This window comes from Salvelinus sp. IW2-2015, linkage group LG2 (genome assembly GCF_002910315.2).
Source record: "Salvelinus sp. IW2-2015 linkage group LG2, ASM291031v2, whole genome shotgun sequence".
In the NCBI taxonomy this organism is placed as follows: Eukaryota; Metazoa; Chordata; class Actinopteri; order Salmoniformes; family Salmonidae; genus Salvelinus; species Salvelinus sp. IW2-2015.
This window is the reverse complement of record NC_036839.1, coordinates 40,559,976-40,587,339: the sequence shown is the minus strand read 5'-3', so window position 1 is coordinate 40,587,339 and position 27,364 is coordinate 40,559,976. Positions and strand designations below refer to the sequence as shown.

The 27,364-nt window shown below is 42.9% G+C and overlaps 1 pseudogene; it reads right to left on the bottom strand.

Annotated features, from left to right (window-relative positions):
* Positions 1–191: 191 nt before the first annotated feature.
* LOC111980071 (NADP-dependent malic enzyme, mitochondrial-like) lies at positions 192–25,663 on the bottom strand (annotated as a pseudogene).
* Between the last annotated feature and the right edge of the window lie 1,701 nt (positions 25,664–27,364).

The window sequence follows — 27,364 nt, the reverse complement described above, 5'->3', positions numbered from 1 at the left end:
TGCGGGTCATGATTTAACCCTCACATCACTAGTAGACATCAACTGCTTCCTATCCCCTTTCATCACACACACACACACACACACACACACACACACACAACACCACACACACCACATGATCACACCACAACATGCAACACAACACACACGTCAGCAAAATCAGTGTTAATCATCAATAAAACACTCAGTAGTTTTGTTTACAATATTCACTTAAAAGTGCATTTTATTCCCTTCAAAAACATTTAGTCTTTCCTTAAAAAACTGAAATATAATTCCTTTCGTAGTGCATCACTCCTAAGCAGAGCATTATATTCTCTGGGGGAAAAGGAAAGATAAGATTCACCCTGTTTCTGTTATTACCTTTGGCAAAAACACCTCAACCGAAACAGGCAAAGCTTTATACAAAACAACACTCAAATAAGCAACCCCTCCATTATATAAAAAACATACTTAAAGAGGCAATCATATATCTATCTAATCACCGTGCTTGCCAAAGATTCCTCTGTACATAAACTTTCAGCACCTCACAGACCTGAAGTCAGTTCCTACTGGTAGTGACATTGGGGCTAAAACCATGTAGCTATGCATCTTGTTAAAACTCTACTGACACTCGCATATCAACAGGCGAGCYGTGACAAAGTCTAGAGGAAAAATACAAGATGAACAGGGAGTGTTTATGAAAATAAATTTAAAGTCCTAATTTATATATATTTTTTWAATAAAATATCCCTTATAACCTTATCTTTTTTCGGTATTTGTGGCGTKCGTGGTGCCATGGCCATTATCAGCAAGTGGGTTACGCCCAGTGCAACCTGGGTAAAAAAGACATAGTCCCATGATGCATCCTGCTGCCAAYCAATCACTGCCATGCAACATGATAAATCAAGCCATTTCATATGCATGCTTGTGTTACCTTACATGGCTTGAAGTTCTATAGATTGTCTATCTAGCCCTGTCCTAACCCAGGCTTTGGCAGGAGTGTAGCCTAAATTATGCAGAGACAACAGGAAGCAAGATGCCACTTAATAATATAATGGAGTTACGCTTGAAAATCAATGAGGAGGTACTGAACAGTGTGAACTGGCTTGTACATATCATTCCTTACTAATATCTGATAGAATCCTCCAACCAAAAACAAGACTCTGCAGGATATAACATTGTGAGGTCAGAAGGTCAAACAGAGGCAGGCACTATCAGGGTTTGTGCGTTTATGTCCGGACAAGGGGCCCATCTTAATAGTGTAAAACTGGGGTCCTCGTCCCCATCTCCTTTTATCCTGAGTGATTAAAAAACAATGGACAGGTGAAGGCGATATGGTGAATGTCTAATGGGAATTTGCTTTCAAATGTCCACTTTTGCAGATGCCGTAAAGATGAAGTAAAGGAGTCAAGGGAAGAAAGCCAGGTAAGACTCCTGAGATGCACCCTACAATAGATGCCTGAGAGTCCTTGCCTTTTGTAATACTTCTATGGAATTTATTTGAGAGTTTAGCCTGTTAGTTATTGAAGCTAGACCACACAGACTGGACCAGCCTAGAAAGCTCAATAGAGTGTGTTATTAGGGCCTTGGTGACACAGGATACAGATAGAATAACATGGTGTTGTGGTGATGTCAATAGTCTGTCTCCAGATTKGAATATAGGAACATAGAAATAGAATGTATAGAACAGTTTGAGGGTTGCCTCAATTTATACATGAAATGATGTGGCACTATAACCTGGCAGTATGACTGTATGGATACACTGTTGTCGATATGACAAACAAAAAAATTACAAAAGACAAAGGAGGCTTCAAAATAATGAACCGTCAAAAATACCCCTCAAAGGATCTCTGTGCTGGCTAAGCATTGGTCATCTCCAACTACGATGTACATTTCTATGGGCACTGGGGAGTGTCTAGGGGCAAAGGAGTGTCTCGTATTGATGACCTAACTTCAGAAGGCGTTGAGTGATGATTGGTGAAAATATGCGAGTGCTGGAGAGAAGAGGCGGCGGCGCGTTTTCTGATATGTGGCTCCCTTCTGCTGTACTGAGAGGGATCGAACAACGGAGATAGAGGTGGCTGATGGGAGATGGAGTTCACACGTTCTGGACTTTCATGGCGTCCTGGGGCCAGTTGTAGGTGTCCTGGATGAAGGAGTCGTAGTCTGGGCTGTAGACGTGGGAGAGCACAAACGCCTCCTTGTCCTTGGGCTCCGGGTACAGGGAGGCGATGTTGTGTCTGTACGCATAGTCCACAACCTGAGAGATTGGTAGAGAGATTGGTTAGAGAGATTGGTTAGAGATATTGGTTAGAGAGATTGGTAGAGAGATTGGTAGAGAGATTGGTAGAGAGATTGGTAGAGAGATTGGTAGAGGGATTGGTAGAGGGATTGGTAAAGAGATTGGTAGAGAGATTGGTTAGAGAGATTGGTTAGAGAGATTGGTAGAGGGATTGGTAGAGGGATTGGTAGAGAGATTGGTAGAGAGATTGGTAGAGAGATTGGTAGAGAGATTGGTAGAGAGATTGGTAGAGGGATTGGTAGACAGATTGGTAGAGAGAAAGGGAAATTAGTTTGACTGCTGATGTATTGATATGGAGTTAGTGTCTTTCTCTGCAGTAACAAATCGGCGTGGAGGTGGGAACTAGGAATGTAATGCTGGGATTGATAATGGTTTGTGGGGAGGTGCCAGTCTCCAACCTTGACAGCGATCTTAAAGGACACCTCTCTGATGCTGTTGAGGGGAGGGTAGAGTCTCCCTTCGGCTAGGTGCTCCTCTGTTACCATGTCAGCTATCGCCTGAGTAAGAGAGAGAGAGAGACAGAGAGCGAGAAACAGGAAATGAAAAAAATAAGTGAATAAATGAGGAGTGGAAAGAGGATTATGGGTGACAGAAAGAGAAGGGAAAGGAAAATAGAAATTGAGATGTGAGATTAAAATAACTTGAAAAAAATGTATGTGTGACTGTGTGTGTGTGTATTTCTCTTGATCAAGTCTCTTCCCCTTTACCTCTGCATTTAGGGATCTTTATTTGTCTTTCGTTGAAATGTTTTACAAAAGTTTGTCTTTTGTTGAAAATGTCAAAATAAAAGAAACAGTTACCTCAGCTGTGGTGAGGAAGATGTCGTCAGAGATTTGGCGTACCCCGCAGGCGATGACGCCAAGCGCCACGCCAGGGAACACGTAGGCGTTGTTCCCCTGGCCGGGGATGAAGGAGCGCCCATCAGCCAGGGTCACTTTACTAAAAGGGCTGCCACTCGCAAAGATGCTCCGCCCCTGGGAGAGAGGGAGAGCATGAGAGAGAGAGAGCATGAAGAAAGAGAGAGGAGAGCAGAGCATGAGAAGAGAGAAGAGAGAGAGAGCAAGAGAGAAGCATGAGAGAGAGAGAGAGAGAGAGAGAAGAGAGAGAGAGAGAGAGAGAGGCAGAGAGAGAGAGAGAGAAGAGAGAGAGAGAAGAGAGAGAGAGAGAGAGAGAGAGAGAGACGAGGAGAGAGAGAGAGAGAGAGAGAGAGAGAGAGAGAGAGAGAGAGAGAGAGAGAGCAGAGAGAGAGGGAGAGAGAGAGGGAGAGGAGAAGCATGAAGAGAGCATTAATTCTATTTCAGGTCCTTCTATTCTATGAACAACAAGAATATTTAGTAAAGCGTACATTCAGCAGCACTCAAACAAGGGAACAGAGAGTGAATCTCTTTCTCTAGGTTAGGGTCAGAGTTCAGTTACAGTACCTCGGGTGGAGTTGGTAGCACTGCTCGGCGGTGCACTCTGCCTTGCTGGTGGGTTGCTCAGGGCAAAGATGATGGGCCTCCTTCGTTGAAGGACGCCATGTCCTTGATAATGTTTTCAGTAAACGCCCCTGGCGATGGCTGCCACTCCTGCACAACAGGAAAAGAGTACGTGATTACAAGTACTGTTCTTTACCAATTTGGCCATCAGATTTGCCACCAATGCTCTTATAGGACACATCACTGCACTCTATACTCTGTAAACTGTTCATCTCTGTATACCCGTCGCAAGACCCACTGGTTGATGCTTATTTAAAAACGGACAGATTAATACAGGCCTCACCTCCCCCCTATCTGGGATATCTACTGGCAGCCTCTTATCCTCCACATACAACACACGTTCTGCCAGTCACATTCTGTTAAAGGTCCCCATAGCACACACATCCCTGGGTCGCTCCTCTTCTCAGCTCGCTGCAGCTAGCGACTGGAACGAGCTGCAACAAACACTCAAACTGGACAGTTTAATCTCAATCTCTTCATTCAGACTCAATCATGGACACTCTTACTGACAGTTGTGGCTGCTTTGTGTGATATTGTCTATTAAGTGTATTATTGTCTCTACCTTCTAGCCCTCTGTGCTGTTGTCTGTGCCCAATAATGTTTGTACCATGTTTTGTGCTGCTACCATGTTGTGTTGCTACCATGTTGTTGTCATGTTGTGTTGCTACCATGCTGTGTTGTCATGTGTTGCTGCCTTGCTATGTTGTTGTCTTAGGTCTCTCTTTATGTAGTGATGTGTTGTCTCTCTTGTCGTGATGTGTGTTTTGTCCTATATTTATATATWTTTTTTTAATCCTAGCCCCCATCCCCGCAGGAGGCCTTTTGGTGGGCCGAATTTGTTCTTAACTGACTRGACTAGTTAAATAAAGGTTCAATCAAAATGAAACAAAACATACATACGTTCCTGAGATGCTCTGCAATGTTGATTATCTGTCCGTTTCAATTCGGCTTCTGAGCTTAGTGSCATTATGAAGAACATGTTGTGTAATACTATGCATGCAAGTCTCTCTTGGCTAAGAGTTGAGGAGAGACTGACTGCATCACTTCTTCTTTTCAAAAATAGACAATGTGTTAAATTCCAAATGGTTTGCATAGTCAACTTACACACAGCTTTGACATACCCTCTTAACCCACTAGACATGCCACCAGGGGTCTTTTCACAGTCCCCAAATCCAGAACAAATTCAAGAAAGCGTACAGTCTTATATAGAGCCATTATTGTATGGAACTCCCTTCCATCTCATYTTGCTCAAACTAACAGTAAACCTGGTTTCAAAAAACAGATAAAGCAACACCTCASGYCACAACGCRTCTCCCCTATTTGACCTAGATAGTTTGTGTGTGTGTATTGATATGTAGGCTATGTGTGCCTTTACAAATAAATCTATGTAGTTCTGTCCTTGAGCTGTTCTTGTCTATTACTGTTCTGTATTATGTCATTCTGTATTATGTGTCATGTTTTGTGTGGACCCCAGGAAGAGTAGTTGCTGCTTTTGCAACAGCTAATGGGGACCCTAATAAAATACCATCTACAAAAAAAGTAAGGTCAAGAGAAACCAGGGACGTGTTCTGTGGGCACGAAATAGGGGGACATTTTTTGAGACAAAGGTGGCACTCAAAATGTTTTCTCATTTAGGCCCTAGTACATAACCCAGGTGAGCCCTAGATACACAGGTGAGTCCAGCTGAGCCAGTAGGTGATCATGGGGACTGACCGATGATGGCAGTGGGCTTGATGGTGTGCACCACCTCCTCCAGGGTCTTTATGTGGGCGTGGTCWTGGGCAAACTCCTCCTTCTCATGGTTCAGGTTTCCTCTGCCCTGTGGGTCGCATAATGATGACATCAGTAAATCTGACATACTACTGGATCCAGTTTAGGAGGGAGCAATGTTGTGAATGTTGCTGARACAAATGACTGACATTCCCTATTCTACATGACAGTGCAGCATGACTGTTCTACATATGATATTTCTATCCTACATCCTACATCCTACATATCTAGATGGACAGCTCAGGAGAATGCTTATCAGATCAGTGTTTTGAAGCTATTCAAGTGTATATTAGGAGCAATGTTCCCTCTAAGCTCTGTAATAATGGTATGGGAATAACAATGCATTTTATTCTGTAAAGAGGTTTCTTGCATCAAACAACATCCTTGTCTGAAGGACAAGTGGATAAACAGGTTAATGTTATGCCCTGCGTGTTTTTTTCAAAAGTCTCATGGAATGTAAGCCTACATTGAACACCACACATTGGCTGCTACTGTAGTCTGAATGATAGGCCCCTCTGGTAACCCTACGTTATGATCAAATGGCCACAGTAGCCTACTTTACCACTGTCTGAAACGGTAACTTAAAGCTGGTACAGCCTCAGTGTTCACAGTAAAKACGTGCTGGAAGTTGCACAGAATTTTAACAWTGTTCAAGTTTGCYCTCAGCAGACCTGAAATTTGCTCAGTSCCGAAAATGTTTTGAGGGAACATTGATTAGCTATGATATTATGGTATTGCAGTTACCTTGACGATGAGGCCCCTGGAGTCGACCATCCAGATATTCTTTGCGGCGTCTGTGGCGGACACTCCCTCCTTCSCCATGGCCATGATCAGCAGGTGGGCGATACCCAGTGCAGCCTGGTCAAAAAAGACACATCGTCCCATGATGCATCTTGCTGCCAACCAATCTAACCAATCATTGCAATGCAACATGATGATTATAAAGCCATTTCATATGCATGCTTTTGTTACCTAACAAGGCTTGATTCAAGAGAATGAGGTTTCCAAACGTTAATAAGTTCTGGACAAAGAGTTTATAATTAACACAGATCCGCACGTTTGTCCTCTTACCTCCCCTGCTCCCTGGAACACAAAAGTGTGGTCTGACAGTTTGTTCTTGGTGATCTTCAGTGCAGCCAAGACTCCAGCTACTGCTACTGAGGCTGTGCCTGGGAGAGGGAGACAGAGAGTTAGAGAGGGTGATAAACACGAGGGATGGGTTGTAAAGTTGTGATCGGAATGGTTTTGCACATCTATCTTTCAACAAAACAAAAAATGATATAATGTGTCATCAGGAGGTCATCAGTGAGCCACACAGCCTACAAATCCCAATAACTGTCTAGGGTAGGTTTGCAAAAATGTTTTTTTTGTATTTGTATTTATTATTTTGGGTTAAAAAACAATCCAGGTCACTCTTGAACGTCTGAAACTAAATAGAAAGTATGTCGAAATTATAATGCACTTTTACATTTTTAAATTACTGCCCTCTATCTGGCCCGCAAATTGCTTTTGACTAACAAATCGMCCCGGAAAAAATTCTGTGTGGCACTCCGCTGAATTATGAAATCCCGATATGGCCCTTSAGTAAAAATGACTGCCTACCCCGGTCTAGCGGGTAGGGGGTGGGAGTAGATTTTGGATAGGGCCAGAGAGAGAGAGGGAGAGAGAGATTACCTTGGATGTCATCATTGAAGGTGCAGTAGTGGTTGCGGTACTTGTTGAGGAGGCGGAAGGCGTTGGAGTTGGCAAAATCCTCAAACTGGATCAGACAGTTCATCCCGTACCTGCAGCGCAGAGTAGTGAACGGTCGGTCAGATAGTCAAATTACACAGCTACACACACACACACATGCACACACACACACGCGCGCACGCGCACACGCACAGACACACATTACCCACTTGTCAGTAACTGCCTGCATGAACTCATCGATGAGATCATCGTACTCCTTTCCTCTGACCCTCTTGTGCTTTAGACCGATGTACAGGGGGTCTTCCAGGAGCGCCTGATCAAAGATTAAACATCATCACCTTCACACTCTARGACAAGGAGCAGGGATTGGGTTAAGGTTAGGTTTAAAATCCGATTTTATGGCTTTGTGGTGTGGCTGTGCAAGCTAGTGACCACTCTGCAGAGCTGCCTCAATATATGATTCACTATATGAGTCATCTCAATAAATGCCAACCTGCGGATGAGGACCTTTAGGGAAATAAGGGAAGTAACTAAGTGATAGCGGAGCCCTGAATTCTAAACAACTTCTAGTAACACATTTAGTTCACTAGGTAAGATACTGCCTTTTCTATATGGCTGGGTCAAATGATAAGGATCATGATATTAGCCAACAGAGGCCTATCAGGCCTGGGTGTTTCCTCATAGAGTGTCCCAGTTGAAGTACCTGGTTGTCGGTGCCCACGTCCAGCAGCACTGGAAGACACTGCTGGGGTGGCACTCCTCCACAGGCTGTGTACAGGGCCAGTTTGCCCACGGGGATGCCCATGCCGTAACTTCCCAGGTCCCCCAGACCCAGGATACGCTCTCCGTCCGTCACCACAATGGCCTGTGGAATACACAAACATGGTTTGGTTCACCTGATGAAACTTCTAGTCTCCAGCTAAGAGCCTTATGCTGTTTACACCCTCCTGTCCACATCCTGTACCATGCAGTAAAGTAAAGCTTGTGTGTGTGTGTGTGGTACTCCTCACCTTGATGTTCTCCTCAGGCCAGGAGTTGAGCATGGTGGCGATGTGACCTTTATCATGGATGGTGATGAAGAGACCTCTGTGGGATACAGTTMAAGTCAGAAGTTTACATACACCTTAGCCAAATACATTTAAACTCAGTTTTTCACAATTCCTGACATTTAATCCAAGTAAAAATGTCCTGTCTTAGGTCAGTTAGGACCTCCACTTTATTTTAAGAATGTGAAATGTCAGAATAATAGTAGAGAGAATGCTTTATTTCCGCTTTATTCTTTCAACTAATCATTCCAGTGGGTCAGAAGTTTACATCACCACTCAATTAGTATTTGGTAGCATTGCCCTTAAATTGTTTAACTTGGTCAAACGTTTGGGGTAGCTTCCCACAATAAGTTGGCTGAATTTTTGCCCATTCCCCTGACGAGCTGGTGTCACTGAGCGTCAGGTTTGTGTTCTCCTTGCTCGCACACGCTTTTTTTCAGGTCTGCCCACAGATTTTTATGGGATTGAGGTCAGGTTTGTGATGGCCTCAGTACCTCAACTTTGTTGTCCTTAAGCATTTTGCCACACTTTGGAGTATGCTTGGGGTCATTGTCCTTTGGAAGACCCATTTGTGACCAAGCTTTAACTTCCTGACTGATGTCTTGAGATGTTGCTTCATATATCCCATAATTTTCCCTCCTCATGAGGCTATCTATTTTGTGAAGTGCATCAGTCTCTCCTGGCAGCCAAAGCACCCCCACAACACGAGTGCTGCCACCCCCGTGCTTCACGGTGGTGATGGTGTTTCTTAGGTGGCTGCGTGGTCCCATGGTGTTTATACTTGCATATATTGTTTGTACAGATGATGTGGTACCTTCAGGCAGTTTGGAAATTGATCCAGAATGAACCAGACTTGTGGAGGTCTACAATTTTTTTTTCTTGATTTTCCCATGATGTCAGCAAAGAGGCACTGAGTTTGACAGGTAGGCCTTGCAATACATCCACAGGTACACCTCCAATTGACTCAAATGATGTCAAATTAGCTATCAGAAGCTTCTAAGCATGACATAATTTTCTGGATTTTCCAAGCTGTTTAAAGCTACAGTCAACTTAGTATATGTAACTTCTGGCCACTGGAATGTGTGATAGAGTGAATTTTAACTGGAAATACTCTGGTCTGTAACAATTGTTGGAAAAATTACTTGTGTCATGCACAAAGTAGATGTCCTAACCACCTTGCCAAACTAATGTTGTTGACAGAATGTGTGGAGTGGTTGAAAAACAAGTTCTTTCACTGGCACTAATTATCACACAACAATGCCCTGTCTCTCTCTCTCTCTCTCTGTGTGTGTGTTGTGTGTGTGTGTGTGTGTGTGTGTGTGTGTGTGTGTGTGTGTGTGATGTGTGGTGTGGTGTGTGTGTGTGTGGTGTGTAGGGTGTGTTGTTTTGTAGTGTGTCGGTGTAGCAGTTGTGTTGTTGTGTGTGTGTGTGGTGTGTGTGGTGTGTGTGTGTGTGTGTGTGTGGTGTGAGTGTGGGTGTGTGTGTGTGTGTGTGTATGGGTGTGTGTTTGTTGTGTGTTGTACATGTGTGTGTGTGTGTGTGTGTGTGTGTGTGTGTGTGTGTGTGTGTGTGTGTGTGTGTGTGTGTGTGTGTGTGTGTGTGTGGTGAGTGTGGTGTGGTGGTGTGTGTGTGTGTGTATGGGTGGTGTTCTTGTGTGTGTCTGTCACAGTGTGTTGTGTGTGGTGTGTGGTGTGGTGTGGTGAGTGACGTGGTGGTCGTGTGTGTGTGGTGTGTGTGTAATGGGTGTGTTGTGGGGTCTGTCATGTTGTGTGTGTTGTGTGTTGTGTGTGTGTGTGTGGTGTGGTTGTGTGTGTGTGTGTGTGTTGTGTGTGTGTGGTGTGGTGTTGTGTGTGTGTGTGTGTAGGTGTGTGTTTGTGTGTGTTGAACATGTGTGTGTGTGTGTGTGTGTGTGGTGTGGTGTGTGTGATGGTGTTGTGTGTGTGTGTGTGGTGTGTGTGTGTGTGTGTGTGTGTGTGTGTGTGTGTGTGGTGTTGTGTGTGTGTGTGGTGTGTGTGTGTGTAAGTGTGGGTCGTTTGTGACGTGTGGTGTGTGTGTCAGTGTTGTCATGCCTACCGTGGTCTCCTGAAGGCCAGTCCGTACTGTTGGCAGCAGCCCCTACTGTAGGCGTATAGCACAATGGGCATGAAACTCCTCTACATCAGATTCAGCAGGCGGTAACACAAACTTCTCATTCCTGTCCTGCAAAGTCATTAGCAAGATGTCTGAGAGAGAGAGAGAGAAAGTAGAGATAGAGAGAGGAGAATGAGAGAGAGAGAGAAATAGAGATAGGGAGGAGAGAAATAGAGAGAGAGAGAGATGAGATAGGGAGAGAGAGAATAGGAGCGAGAGAGAGAGAAGATAGAGAGAGAGAGAAGAGAGAGAGAGGAGAGAGAGAGAGAGAGAGAGAGAGAGAGAGAGAATAGAGAGAGAGAAATAGAGATAGAGAGAGGAGAAACAGAGAGAGAATAGAGAGAGAGCGAGAGAGAGCAACAGGAAATGTTAGAACAAGGTAACACAGAGCTGGAGTGATAGGTTTGATAGTGACAGTGATAATGATGATAGTGATGATAGTGATAGTGATGATACTAATAGTGATGATACTAATAGTGATGATAGTGTTATTAGTGATAGCGATGATAGTGATAGTAATAGTGATGATAGTGTTATTAGTGATAGCGATGATAGTGATAGTGATGATAGTGATGCTAGTAATAGTGATGCTAGTAATAGTGATGATAGTGATGATACTAATAGTGATGATACTAATAGTGATGATAGTGTTATTAGTGATAGTGGTGATAGTGATGCTAGTAATAGTGATGCTAGTAATAGTGATGATAGTGATGATACTAATAGTGATGATAGTGTTATTAGTGATAGTGATGCTAGTAATAGTGATGATAGGGATGATAGTAATAGTGATGATGGTGATTATAGTAATAGTGATGATAGTGCTAGTGATGATAGTGATTAGTGATAATGAGGGGGAGGAAAGTTTCCGTATTTCTGTTTGTATGTGCATTTTTAGCCATTGTGTGTTGTGTGTCTGTGTGTTTGTTTGTTTGTATATGTAAGTGTATTATTTGACTCTGTGTGTGTGTGTGTGTGCTCACTTGTCGAGGGGGTTGCGGCCCTCGTAGCTCCTCATGATACGGAGCACCTGGACATCCTGGGAGAGGAAGACTGGGGGCAGCAGGCCGTGGATGCCCAGCTGCAGGCGCTCCTGCAGGGTGAAGGCCATGCCCTACGGGGGGGATGGAGGACCACACATCCAACATTAGGATCAATCGCTCCAATGTTGTAGCATTGGTCTAGCTAGCTGTTGCTCACATAAACACCCAGCTATCAGGTATTTACAATTATTGTCTTTCGATAAAGAAGCTGTGGTGCTTTAGCTATGTTGTGGTTCTGATCATGTGTTTAGCATTCCTTTATTAGGCCTATTGCATGAAGGGAAATTCTTACGGTTGCTCAGCGAGCTGATTGGGTCGTGACTTTGAGATCTGGTTGTGGTTAGTGCCACTCTACTTTGTCATGTCAGTATTCTGGAGGGGTGTGTTTGAGCGCTTAGGGGAGTGGAGGTCATCTATTTATTCTGTCCAATGGGATAGGAGCCTGAATTCCCTCCCCTGTGAACTCCCTTCTAATATCTTCTTTCCTCTCTCTCACACACTCGCTCTACCTCTTTTTTCTTCAACGGAAAGAATTATTCTGAAAGCCAGAGAGGACCGTCATGGAAATAAATCACAAAATAAAAACTGTTCACCAACTTGCTACAGTAAATATACCAGTGTCACTATGTAAAGTTGTGATAGTGTAATGTGACACTTGCACCTGTGGTTTGGTTTCCATTAATAATAAACGCCTATTAATGTGTCAATCACAGTGACACTCTCCAACTATGAGATGTTAACCTTTAAATGGAACCTAATCCACTTCCTCATTTCAGTGTGATTACAAGTGGGGAATATGAATGAACTGAACTTGAGAGCGCATTGTTTAAGGAACCTAAGAACTGTTTGATGGTGTGACKCATCGTCAAATCATTCAATACGTTGAAAGGTGAATGGGACTGCGTTAGAGTTGGTATGAAGCGGGAGTTTGATAAGATTAATGATCATTATCATTCTACAACTTAGCTTCACACTAACTAAATTAAAGTGCAAACAAACATAATTATTTCAACAACACATACAACTAACACACAAAAAATACAAAATGGAAATACATTATTCGTATACTTATACATTGCATTCAAGAAAGTATTCAGACCCTTGAATTTTTCCACATTTTGTTACAGCCTTATTCTAACATTGATTACATTGTTTTGCCCCCTCATCAATCTACACACACTATCCCATAATGACAAAGCAAAAATGTATTTGACAAATGTATAAAAATTTAATTCTGAAATATCACATTAACATAAGTATTTAGACCCTTTACTCAGTACTTTGTTGACGCACCTTTGGCAGCAATTACAGCCTTGAGTCTTCTTGAGTATGACACTACAAGCTTGGCACACCTGTATTTGGGGAGTTTCTTCCATTCTTCTCTGCAGATCCTCTGTCAGGTTGGTTTTTGAGCATCACTGCACAGCTATTTTCAGGTCTCACCAGAGATATTCAATCAGGTTTAAGTCCGGGCTCTGGCTGGGCCACTCAAGGACTTTCAGATACTTGTCCCGAAGCCACTCCTGCGATGTCTTGGCTGTGTGTTTAGGGTTGTTGTCCTGTTGGAAGGTGAACCTTCAGCCCAGTCTGAGGTCCTGACAATCTGGAGCAGGTTTTCATCAAGGATCTCTCTGTACTTTGCTCCGTTCATCTTTTCCTCGATCCTGACTAGTCTCCCAGTCCCTGCTGTTGAAAAACATCCACACAGCATGATGTTGCTGCCACCATACTTCACCGTAGGGATGGTGCCATGTTTCCTCCAGACGTGACGCTTGGCATTCAGGACAAAGTTCTTGGTCACCTACCTGACCAAAGCCCTTCTCCCCCGATTGCTCAGTTTGGCCGGGTGGCTAGCTCTAGGAAGAGTCTTGGTGGTTCCAAACTTCTTCCATTTAAGAATGATTGAGGCCACTGTGTTCWTGGGGACCTMCAATGCGGCAGAATTTTTTTTGTACTCTTCCCCAGATCTGTGCAGACACAATCCTGTCTCGGAGCTCTACYGACAATTCCTTTGACCTTATCGCTTGGTTTTTGCTCTGACATGCACTGTCAACTGTGGGACCTTATATAGACAGGTGTGTGCCTTTCCAAATCATGTCCAATCAATTGAATTTACCACATGTGGACTCCAATCACGTTGTAGAAACATCTCAAGGATGATCAATGGAAACAGGATGCACCTGAGCTTAATTTCGAGTCTCATAACAAAGGGTCTGAATACTTATGTAAATAAGGTATTTCTGTTTTTGCTTTGTCATCATGGGCTATTGTGTGTAGATTGTACCCTCTGGTTCTTGCCATGAGGGAGATCTTTGTGGGCTATACTCAGCCTTCTCTCAGGGTAGTAAGTTGGCGGACTGCGGATATCCCTCTAGTGGTGTGGGGGCTGTGCTTTGGCAAAGTGGGTGGGGTTATATCCTGCCTGGTTGGCCCTGTCCGGGGGTATTGTCGGATGGGGCCACAGTGTCTCCAGACCCCTCCTATTTCAGCCTCCAGTATCTATGCTGCAATAGTTTATGTGTCGGGGGGCTAGGGTCATTCTGTTATATCTGGTGTAATTTGCCTGTCTTATCAGGTGTCCTGTGTGAATTTAAGTACGCTCCCTCTAATTCTCTCTCTCTCCATCCCGGAGGACCTGAGCCCTGGGACCATGCCTCAGGACTACCTGGCCTGATGACTCCTTGCTGCCACAAATTCACCTGGTCGTGCTGCTTCTCCAGTTTCAACTGTTCTGCCTGCGGCTATGGAACCCTGACCTGTTCATGGGACGTGCTACCTTGTCCCAGACCTGCTGTTTGACTCTCTCTCTCTACCGCACCTGCCTTCTCGATCTCTGAATGCTCTGCTATGAGGCGGCAGGTAGCCTAGTGGTTAGAGCGTTGGGCCGGTAACCGAAAGGTTGCTAGATCGAATCCCTGAGCTGACAAGGTAAAAATCATCTGCCCCTGAACAAAGTAATTCTGCCCCTGAACAAGGCAGTTAACCCACTGTTCCTAGGCCGTCATTGTAAATAAGAATTTGTTCTTAACTGACTTGCCTAGCTAAATAAATGTACAAAAAATGTTTCATAATAAAAAATGAAAAGCCAAATGACATTTACTCCTCTAGGGAGTTTTTCCTAGCCACCGTGCTTCTACATCTGCATTGCTTGCTGTTTGGGGTTTTAGGCGGTTCTGTATAGCACTTTGTCACATCGGCCAATTTAAAAAGGGCTTCATAAAAAAATTGGATTGATTAAATTTGATTGATTGATGAGGAGAACATTTAATTGAATCCATTTTAGAATAAGGCTGACACACACACACACACACACAGATTAATCGAGTTAAAGTAAACCTGTCAGATAGCGTAGCAGTAACAGGCCCAAAAGTAAACCCCTTAAGGAAACAGCTGACTAGCGACCGCAATTACACCAAAAATGTCTAAAAACATGTTTTTGCTTTGTCATTATGGGGGTTTGTGTGTAGATTGAAGAGGGGCATTTTTTATTGAATCAATTTTAGAATAAGGCTGTAAAGTAACAAAATGAGAGAAAAAAATTCAAGGGGTTTGAATACTTTCCGAATGCACTGTAGATGGATGCAGTTCAATGCTTGATTAATATAATTCACCAATACATGTATAATATTGCTGTCAGGTTGTAGATCAAAGCTGGCCTGGTACATTGTTTGCTACCTGCACCCATTCGGGATGTACTGTTTCAGTTTCAATGACTCAATATTTTGAACAAAAACAGCCTACTGTAACTAAGGGAATGTCAATACAATCAAACTAGCGAAGGCAAAGATCACAAGTCAGTCAAAACGTGGCTAATAGAGTAGCACACGTGTCAAAACACAAGGCGTGACACATTTCTATCCGGCCCGCGCAATGATTAGGGTTGTCAATTAATTTTGGCCCGCTACCATACCGTCCGCGTTGTGCTGCACTACAAGTCACAGCAAGACAAACGGTGCTGTATCATATCATCACTAATGGCACTGACCAAATCTTCTACCAGACCTAAAGTTTAAACATGTATGCTAAATGTCCTTGCCAAGTTTCAGTTCCAACAGGTTTTTAAAATATTTTTATTTAACTAAGCAAATCATTTAAGAACAAATTCTTATTTACAATGACGCCCTAACCCGGACGACTCTGGGCCAATTGTGCGCCGCCCTATGGGACTCCCAATCACGGCCGGTTGTGATACAGCCTGGAATCGAATCTGTAGTGATGCCTCTTGCACTGAGATGCAGTGCCTTAGACCACTGCGCCACTCGGGAGCCCAAACATTAATTTCTTTCTATGATTCTCGCTTCTCCCGGAGCACAAAAAACACAATTTAAATCCCCTTCTGTGAGCTCTCTGAATTTGTAGAATCCTCGCTCTGGGTTTCCCTTGACGATCTGGATTTTGTAGATAGATTCCAAATTAAAGGTCCGTGACAAATGGAGACAAACAAAAAGCAAACTCACTTCGGAGTAACATATTCAAAACAATTCACAACAAATAAATTCCATTCGCAGAAAYCCACTTGGCGTCCTCTCTCCCGGCTATCCTGAACGACATGGATATTCTAAAGGTATTAGTCTGTTCGTTGAAAAGAGTCACATCTTGTTTGAGAAGAGGATTTAAATCGAAGTAAAATCAATCAAAGGTTCGATGTCCCATTTTGGCTGGAACTATCCGACAACAGTGTAGACTACTCCAGCACCGCTGATATTCGGGTCATTGCTGTAGCCTACAGAAAATGTAGTCTTGTTCGTCAAAAAGTTATAAGATAAAAGGATTCACACACAGACACACAAGCGAGTATAAATTAGTCAACAGTTGAGTCCTCGACTTTATGAAATTACAGCCTGATGTGCTCGCATCGGGTAATTCAACTTCAATTGTGCTGCTTTCATGTGTCCCGTTTACAACGCGCAACAGAGGGAAATTTTACAGAAATGCCACAGTCCTAGCTAGGCTACTAAAATGTGTGTCTGGCTTCGTTAAAAAAATTATAACCAAAAACCTAAATCTGCAACAAAACACCATGCAAAGGACAAACATGTAGGCCTTTTAAAGCAACATTTGAGCAGTAGTCTAGGCTGGCTACTCAACTACAAGAGGGTTTGAGTGCACCATACAGCAATGCTGCATTCATTATTTATTTAGCAAGCTAATAACACGGAGTCTAACCTTAGCTAGCTAGCTACTAGGAGGATGTGATGTTATTGGAGTAGTGAGTGAGTGACCAACTTTTTCCCCTCATATCGTTTTTCGGTGGCGACTTCTAGAGATGCAGGTGTCATTTGGTTAGCTAGCAAGAAATGTGAATCGCTTTGCTAGCTAGCTATGCGGAACTTGAAAGACTGTTATCCACAGTTAGTATATCTCTTAGTTGTCAATAAAATGTATTTGGTATCGATCAAATGGGTGGGCAGGCAAGTTCCCAGTCAGTTGTCAAAACGTGGGCAAGCTGCAGAAGGACGAGCAGGCTACTATTCCCCATCGTTTATTAGTGTAATTTTGACGACCAACTAGCTGTAAATGTTTGAGAGGGTTTATCAAATGTTCTCTCGTTAGACATTAGCTCATCTCGTTCTGGCTGGCATTAGCTAGTTGTTGATCTTGCTGTTGTTGATGGACATAGGCAACTGAGGGAGAGAGAGACTACCTTTTCATGGTTGTTTCACCAATAGGACTGTGAAGTTCCTATAAGTAAGAAGGCTCCCGTGGTATTTACACGGACTGTGTATCTGTGCCATTCAGAGGGTGAATGGGCAAGACAAAATATTTAAGTGCCTTTAAATGGGGTATGGTAGTAGGTGCCAGGCGCACCGGTTTGTGTCAAGAACTGCAATGCTGCTGGGTTTTTCACACAACAGTTTCCCGTTTGTATCAAGAATGGTCCACCATCCAAAGGACATTCAGATATCTTGACACAACTGTGGAAAGCATTGGAGTCAACATGGGCCAGCATCCCTGTGGAACGCTTTCGAACACCTTGTAGAGTGCATACCCTGGCTAATTAACCTGTTCTAAGGGCAAGGGGGATGCAACTCAATTTTAGGAAGGTGTTCTTAATGTTTTGTACACTCAGTGTATGTGATCAAATACAAAGGTAAGGTTTGGAATTATTATTATTATTATTAGTCAACAAATTATTTATGTTCAGGCCTTCTGACCATCGCTCAAGAAAAAATCGGCCCGGGGCTGAATCTCGTTGATGATTCCTGCCCCTAGAACACCACAGTGCCATCAGATGAAAAGCCACTGCTCTCATTCAGGACATTGAGATTATAGGGCTGGCTTTAGAAGCTTCTGATAGGCTAATTAACATAATTTGAGTCAATTGGAGGTGTACCTGTGGATGTATTTCAAGACCTACCTTCAAACTCAGTGCCTCTTTGCTTGACATCATGGGAAAATCAAAAGAAATCAGCCAAGACCTCAGAAAAATAATGGTAACCTCCACAAGTTCGTTCATCCTTGGAGCAATCGCCTGAAGGTACCACGTTCATCTGTACAAACAATAGTACGCAAGTATAAACCCCATGGGACCACACAGCCGTCATACCACTCAGGAAGGAGACGTGTTCTGTCTCCTAGTGATGAACGTACTTTGGTGCGAAAAGTGCAAATCAATCCCAGAACAACAGCAAAGGACCTTGTGAAGATGCTGGAGGAAACAGGTACAAAAGTATCTATATCCACAGTAAAACGAGTCCTTTATCGACATAACCTGAAAGTCCACTCAGCAAGGAAGAAGCCACTGCTCCAAAACCGCCATAGAAAAGCCAGACTACGGTTTGCAACTGCACATGGGGACAAAGATCGTACTTTTTGGAGAAATGTCCTCTGGTCTGATGAAACAAAAATAGAACTTTTGGCCATAATGACATCGTTATGTTTGGAGGAAAAAGGGAGAGGCTTGCAAGCCGAAGAAACACCATCCCAACCGAGAAGCACGGGGTGGCAGCATCATGTTGTGGGGTGCTTTGCTGCAGGAGGGACTGGTGCACTTCACAAAAATAAATGGCATCATGAAGGAGGGAAATTATGTGGATATATTGAAGCAACATCTCAAGACATCAGTCAGGAAGTTAAAGCTTGGTTGCAATTGGGTCTTCCAAATGGACAATGGACCCCAAGCATACTTCCAAAGTTGTGGCAAAATGGCTTAAGGACAACAAAGTCGAGGTATTGGAGTCACAAAGCCCTGACCTCAATCCCATAGAAAATTTGTGAGCAGACCTGAAAAAGCGTGTGTGAGCAAGGAGGCCTACAAACCTGACTGAGTTAAAACAGCTCTGTCAGGAGGAATGGGCCAAAATTCACCCAACTTATTGTGGGAAGCTTGTGGAAGGCTACCTGAAACGTTTGACCCAATTTAAACAATTTAAAGGCAATGCTACCAAATACTAGTTGAGTGTATGTAAACTTCTGAACCACTGGGAATGTGATGAAAGAAATACAAGCTGAAATAAATCATTCTATCTACTATTATTTTGACATTTCACATTCTTAAAATAAAGTGGTGATCCTAGAATTCTAGAATTTACTAGAATTAAATATCAGGAATTGTGAAAAACGGAGTTTAAATGTATTTGGCTAAGGTGTATGTAAACTTCTGACTTCAACTGTATATCTTTTTTTGGGGGGGGGAGTACTTGGGCTGAATTCCTGGTTATTTTCCGGGGGTGGGGGGGGCAAAACAAAACGTGTGCGCTTGTTGCTGACCCCTAACAAAGGTTGAAGAATGAAATGCAAATATGTTTCTGATTCTGATCATGTTAGCCCTTGCAGATGTAAGTTAAAATGGGCCCTGGGTTCTCAAAATCAAATCAAATCAAATTTATTTGTCACATACACATAGTTAGCAGATGTTAATGTGAGTGTAGCGAAATGCTTGTGCTTCTAGTTCCGACAATGCAGTAATAACCAACAAGTAATCTATAGCCTCTATAGGCTGTCTGTTAGAGCTGGGACGATAAACAGAAAACTATCGACACTGACCCAACTGACCACTTATCATGGACATTTTGCTGATATCGTTCATTGCAATAAATAAATAACCAATAGAGACCCACTAGAACAATTTGAAGTTTGAACAGAAATACGTTTGCTAATATAGGTGATTGCTAATAGGACAATTGATAGGTACAACATTAAAAGTAGTAGTAAGTAGTAGTAGTAGTTTTAAGGGTAATATTAGGCTCTCTATAGCCTTTCTATATCCTCTCGATATCTTCTCTATATCCTCTCTATAGCCTCTCTATATCCTGTCTATATCCTCTCGATATCTTCTCTATATCCTCTCTATAGCCTCTCTATATCCTGTCTATATCCTCTCCATATCCTCTCTGTAGCCTCTCTATAGCCTCTCTATATCCTGTCTATATCCTCTCCATATCTTCTCTATAGCCTCTCTATATCCTGTCTATATCCTCTCCATATCCTGTCTGTAGCCTCTCTATAGCCTCTCTATATCCTGTCTATATCCTCTCCATATCTTCTCTATAGCCTCTCTATATCCTCTCTGTAGCCTCTCTATAGCCTCTCTATTGGCTGTCTATATCCTCTCTATATCCTCTCCATAGCCTCTCTATATCCTCTCTATAGGCTCTCTATTGGCTGTCTATATCCTCTCTATAGGCTCTCTATTGGCTGTCTATATCCTCTCTATATCCTGTCTATATCCTGTCTATATCCTGTCTATATCCTCTCTATAGCCTCTCTATAGGCTCTCTATATCCTCTCTATAGGCTCTCAATAGCCTCTCTATAAGCTGTCTATAACCTGGTCCAAATTGGGTCATGTGATACACACAGTAGGATTGTGCCTCAGGTTAGTAATCACAACTGGTATTATCTTTTAACGAGGTTAAATAAAATTAAGAAAGTTACAATGTTAGCTCTCGTAGCTGTCGGTCTCAGTCCGGATGTTAAAGTCACTTCCATTAATCTGAACAATTGTAGTTCTATAACTGAACTATGTAGTCCATCAGCTCCTATTCACACATTGTCCAGGGATTTCAGGTTATTGTGTTGACGCCAATAAGGCTAAACTGAACAGGAATTGTCCATTGTTAAAACTGCTATTCTGCACTTTCTGTGAGGAAAAAGCTCAAAACACCTGGTAGCCTTTTTATAGCATGTTTTGTACACCAGGCATTTTAATTTTATAGTGCAGAAGCCTTCATGTTAATCAGAACACAAGTGTTTTTAGTATGATCTTTATCTGCATTCTACAGTTCTCTCTCTCTCTCTCTCTCTCTCTCTCTCTCTCTCTCTCTGGAGGTCAGTGTAGACTGAAGGTGTAATTGCGGTCGCTGGTCAGCTGTTTCTTAAGGGGTTTACTTTTGGGCCGTTACTGCTACGCTATCTGACAGGTTTACTTTAACTCGATTAATCTGTGTGTGTGTGTGTGTGTGTCAGCCTTATTCTAAAATGGATTCAATTAAATGTTCTCCTCACAATCAATCAAATTTAATCAATCCAATTTTTTTTATGAAGCCCTTTTTAAATTGGCCGATGTGACAAAGTGCTATACAGAACGCCTAAAACCCCAAACAGCAAGCAATGCAGATGTAGAAGCACGGTGGCTAGGAAAAACTCCCTAGAGGAGTAAATGTCATTTGGCTTTTCATTTTTATTATGAAACATTTTTTGTACATTTATTTAGCTAGGCAAGTCAGTTAAGAACAAATTCTTATTTACAATGACGGCCTAGGACAGTGGGTTAACTGCCTTGTTCAGGGGCAGAATTACTTTGTTCAGGGGCAGATGATTTTTACCTTGTCAGCTCAGGGTTCGATCTAGCAACCTTTCGGTTACCGGCCCAACGCTCTAACCACTAGGCTACCTGCCCGCTCATAGCAGAGCATTCAAGAGATCGAGAAGGCAGGTGCGGTAGAGAGAGAGAGTCAAACAGCAGGTCTGGGACAAGGTAGCACGTCCCATGAACAGGTCAGGGTTCCATAGCCGCAGGCAGAACAGTTGAAACTGGAGAAGCAGCACGACCAGGTGAATTTGTGGCAGCAAGGAGTCATCAGGCCAGGTAGTCCTGGAGCATGGTCCCAGGGCTCAGGTCCTCCGGGATGGAGAGAGAGAGAATTAGAGGGAGCGTACTTAAATTCACACAGGACACCTGATAAGACAGGCAAATTACACCAGATATAACAGAATGACCCTAGCCCCCCGACACATAAACTATTGCAGCATAGATACTGGAGGCTGAAATAGGAGGGGTCTGGGACACTGTGGCCCCATCCGACAATACCCCCGGACAGGGCCAACCAGGCAGGATATAACCCCACCCACTTTGCCAAAGCACAGCCACAACCACTAGAGGGATATCCGCAGTCCGCCAACTTACTACCCTAAGAAGAAGGCTGAGTATAGCCCACAAAGATCTCCCTCATGGCAAGAACCAGAGGGTACAATCTCACAGAATAGCCCACAATGACAAAGCGAAAACAGAAACACCTTATTAACATAAGTATTCAGACCCTTTGCTATGAGACTCGAAATTGAGCTCAGGTGCATCCTGTTTCCATTGATTATCCTTGAGATGTTTCTACAACTTGATTGGAGTCCACCTGTGGTAAATTCAATTGACTGGACATGATTTGGAAAGGCACACACCTGTCTATATAAGGTCCCACAGTTGACAGTGCGTGTCAGAGGAAAAACCAAGCGATGAGGTCCAAGGAATTGTCCGTAGAGCTCAGAGACAGGATTGTGTCTAGGCACAGATCTGGGGTTGGATACCAAAATATTTCTGCAGCATTGCAGGTCCCCAAGAACACAGTGGCCTCAATCATTCTTAAATGTAAGAAGTTTGGAACCACCAAGACTCTTCCTAGAGCTGGCCACCTACCCAACCTGAACAACCGGGGGAGAAGGGCCTTGGTCTTGGAGGTGACCAAGAACCCGATGGTCACTCTGACAGAAGTACAGAGTTCCTTTGTGGAGATGGGAGAACCTTCCAGAAGGACAACTATCTCTGCAGCACTCCAAAAAAATGTTATCTACAATCAGCTTCCTATTTCGCAACAAAGCATCCTTCACTCATGCTGCCAAACATTTTCTCGTAAAACTGACTATCCTACCGATCCTTGACTTCGGCGATGTCATTTACAAAATAGCCTCCAACACTCTACTCAGCAAATTGGATGCAGTCTATCACAGTGGCATCCGTTTTGTCACCAAAGCCCCATATACTACCCACCACTGTGACCTGTATGCTCTCGTTGGCTGGCCCTCGCTTCATATTCGTCACCAAACCCACTGGCTCCAGGTCATCCAGGTCACCTAGTCTTTGCTAGGTAAAGCCCCGCCTTATCTCAGCCCATGGTTACCATAGCAGCACCCACCCGTAGCACGCGCTCCAGCAAGTATATGTCATTGGTCAGCCCCAAAGCCAATTCCTCCTTTGTCCGCCTTTCCTTCCAGTTCTCTGCTGCCAATGACTGGAACGAATTGCAAAAATCACTGAAGCTGGAGACTCATATCTCCCTCTCTAACTTTAAGCACCAGCTGTCAGAGCAGCTCACAGATCACTGCACCTGTACATAGCCCATCTGTAAACAGCACATCCAACTACCTCATCCCCATACTGTTATTTATTTTTTTGCTCCTTTGCACCCCAGTATCTCTACTTGTGTTTAATTGCTAAATTGTAATTATTTCACCACTATGGCCTATTTATTGCCTTACTTATCTTACCTCATTTGCACACACTGTATATATATTTTTCCATTGTGTTATTGACTGTATGTTTGTTTATTCCATGTGTAACTCGGTGTTGTTGTTTGTGTCACACTGCTTTGCTTTATCTTGGCCAGGTCGCAGTTGTAAATGAGAACTTGTTCTCAACTGGCCTACCTGGTTAAATAAAAGTTAAATAAAAAAATGAAAATATCCAGCCTTTATGTTAGAGTGGCCAGACAGAAGCCACTCCTCAGTAAAAGGCACATGACAGCCTGCTTGGAGTTTACTGAAAGGCACGTAAAGGACTCTCAGACCATGAGAAACAAGATTTTCTGGTCTGATGAAACCAAGAATGAACCTTTTGGCCTGAATGCCATGCGTCACATCTGGAGGAAACCTGCCACTATCCTTACGGTGAAGCATGGTGGTGGCAGATTCACGCTGTGGGGATGTTTTTCAGCGGCAGTGACTGGGAGACTAGTCAGGATGGAGGGAAAGATGAATGGAACAAAGTACAGAGAGATCATTGATGAAAACCTGCTCCAGAGCGCTCAGGACCTCAGACTGGGGGCGAAGGTTCACCTTCCAACAGGACAACGACCCTAAGCACACAGCCAAGACAACGCAGGAGTGGCTTCAGGACAAGTCTCTGAATGTCCTTGAGTGGCCCAGCCAGAGCCTGGACTTGAACCAGATCTAACATCTCTGGAGAGACCTGAAAATAGCTGAGCAGCGATGCTCCCCATCCAACCTGACAGATCTTGAGAGGATCTGCAGAGAAGAATGGGAGAAACTCCCCAAATACAGGTGTGCCAATCTTGTGTCATACCCAAGAAGACTTGAGACTGTAATTGCTGCCAAAAGTGCTTCAACAAAGTACTGAGTAAAGGGTCTGAATAATTATGTAAATGGGATATTTTAGTTATTTATTTTTAATACATTTGCAAACATTTTTAAAAACCTGTTTTTGCTTTGTCATTATGGGGTATTGTTTGTGTGTATATTGATGAGGGGAAAAAACAATTTAATTAATTTTAGAATAAGGCTATAACGTAACAACATTTTTAAAAAGTCAAGGGGTCTGAATACTATCCAAATGCACTGTATTTTTCCAACAATTCCTTACTGTATGTCATGGAATTTTGAGTGAAACAAACTATTTTTAAATCCTCTGATAAAGTTGGTTTTGTAGCATAAAACTGGGAATTTGACATGTTTTACTGATATTATTGTCTGTTTGTTTCATATCTGCAAAGTAATTAAAATGCTGTCAGTTCCACTTTAATGTTTTGTACACTCAGTGTATATCTCTCTATGATGTGTGGGAATACTTTGGAACAGATTTCCTAAATTAAAATCACTTGGAGCTGATCTGCTGGTGTTTTTACAGTCTTTTATGTCCAACAATTTTATGAAAATAAATATTAAACATTTTTTGCTCAGAAAACTTGGGGGACCAAATAAAATCACAGCCGCCAGTTGGCGGACCTTGATCCAGGGCTTTACCTTGTTCAGGTGTGGGTTTCTGGTAATGTCATAACCACGCTTCTTGGTGTTGACGCTGCCCTTGCAGCTCGAGCCCGAGTGACACACTCTGACAGTCTCAAGGCAAGTCGCACGGGCCATCGTGACAGGGTGACCTGGTGCACCCACGAGGACCCTCATAGCGCCCACTGTGGTGATTCTGCACAGTGACACACTCCTTCCCGGTAGGGAGTTCATATTTCCTGTGAAGAGAGAGGGTGGGAGAGGGGCTGTGACACGGTTTACATACAGTGCTTGACTGTATAAGTGCCGGTACTCATTTTGGGTGCCGGTACTGTTTATATTTAGGTGCAGGAGCTCCACAATACTTTTGAGCTAATATACTATAAGAGGAACAGGAGATGAAGCAGTAGAAATGTTGAAATGCCTGTACTCAGCAACCGTGAGCTCCTGTCCAGTCAAGCGCTGCCATGGTTACATATCAGTTGGTGATGATGACGACTTGTCCTAAATCACAAGACAGACGACCTAGAATTCCATGCATGCAACATGCATAGCCTAATCAAGTTCAGCAAGGTTGCCCTCCACATATAGTTAACGACGTTAGGCATTGAATATATCACTTTACGGCTAGGTGAGGCAAAATATTTAATTAAACACAAACAGCAGGTGCTACGATGATGCTGGCATTGTAAATTCAGTGTTTACCAGTATCCATCCTAATGGGCAGGTTTATGTTCCACGTAGGCCTACTATAGTTGAGCAATGTAACGTTATAGCTGAATCTCCAAATATAGACAACAGCACACTGCACACAGAAATTGATTTATTTACAAAACAAACTGCGTCGCTCGCTACCTGAATACGGTTTGACGCTGCCCTCGAGTTCCTATCTGAAAAAATCTCAATCCTTTTAGGGTTGGGGTAGCAGACTACGGTCTCTCTTCGTCGCTGACTTTTTTATCAGTGGATGTGAGTAGAATGGTCTAAACAGCTGATACAAGTTTATTTGATGTTGACGCTTTCACCAGAGACCGTAGGCGTTCGCTTTCCTGTAGAACCGCCCATTTTGTCACCGCCGACCAATCGTGTTAAGCAAAATGTTGCTCATGGAAGATCGTAGCCACACAAAAATATTTTGGACCCTCCCTTCCACCCCCGACTCTACGCTCCTCCCTCCTGTTTCTGTGTACTGTAGTCACCATTGCCATAGTTGTAGCCCTTCCTTTTTAAATAGAGTACTAGCGTAGGAGTATATTTGATCATGTCCACATAACTGAATTAAATAGATGCTATTTATTCAATTCAATTTAGAGGCTTATTTGGCATGGGAAACGTATGTTTACACTGCCAAAGCAAGTGAAATAGATAAAACAAAAGTAAAATAACTGTGAAAACACACTACATCTTGCCGTCATAATTATGGTCATACAGACCGCTGCAGTGCGGGCGAAAAACATATGTTGAGAATAAATGACAGAAGACAAATCCATCTCTGTTAAGTTCTTTTTTAACTCCCTTAGACAAAATTATATTTCCCAGTTATATATGGTACTTTATTGCCCTGCTAGGGAGTTTCTGGTCCAGTCTGCAATGCTGAGTCACCAGCCAGATGTTATTGCTTACAACAAGAACCTCCGGATTTAGATTTCTGTTACACCCAGAGACATTGAGAATTAGTGCAGACGTTCCAAGGAGTGCACCGCCCTGCAGAGAAGTACTGAACAAAGAATGAATTTGCTGGGCAAATATAATAACTCTACTAGCATTTGAATCTAATGTACATTATGTCTCAAGCAGGGTTGGGAAGGTTACTTTCTAAATGTAATCCTTTACAGTTACCTGTCCAAAATGGTAATTAGTAATGCAACTTTTGGATTACCCAAACTTAGTAACGTAATATGATTACATTAAGTTACTTTTAGATTACTTTCCCCTTAAGAGGCATTATAAGACAAAAAAATGCTTGTTACCAATTGAACCACATCTATTGCAGGATAAATCAATGTTCAAGTTTACATAGCTAGCCATACATGGACGTTCAGTTTTACTTTCTGGGATGGTTATGTAGGCTTCTTCTAACCCATCGCTTTCTACTACATATACGAATACAATTCAATTATATATTTTACATTAAAAACCAAAGTCWATCAGAATTCCAGTCATTCCAATAAATGTTATACCCCTTGATCTTCAAGAAAAGGACTTGGAAATATGGAAGTATAGTCATTGTTTTTACCTGAGAATAACCCCAAAACTAAGGATTTAGCCAGCCCTACTCTGTTGTTTATGATTTTGTTGTCATGGAGGACTGATTGGGCTCCTTGATTCGAGTTGAAAAATAAATGCTGCGCTCATGGAATGGCATGCTTTGAGAAGTGCTATTTATTCTGAAAYGTGCTATTTAGATGTGAAAAATGAATGCCATATGCTGCATTTGCTATAGGCCTGTTGTTTAACCTCTTGTTGGAACTTTGATATCTTGATAATATGCAGCCGTTAAAAGGGCAAATCAACAGATGAAACAAGAAGAAAACAGTTGCCCCCGCCTCTGTTTTGGTAAAAAGCTGAGGGATGGGCCTGGAGAAATGCAACCAGTGTTCAGATTAATAGACAGAGCTACTGTATGGATGCAAGGACTGACCATCCATGATATCAAAATTGTTTTAACCATTTTATGAGGCTATACAATGTTTACAAAAATAGGAGAAAAACAAGATCATATTCTGGGTTCTCATGGAGTGTGACAGTTGAA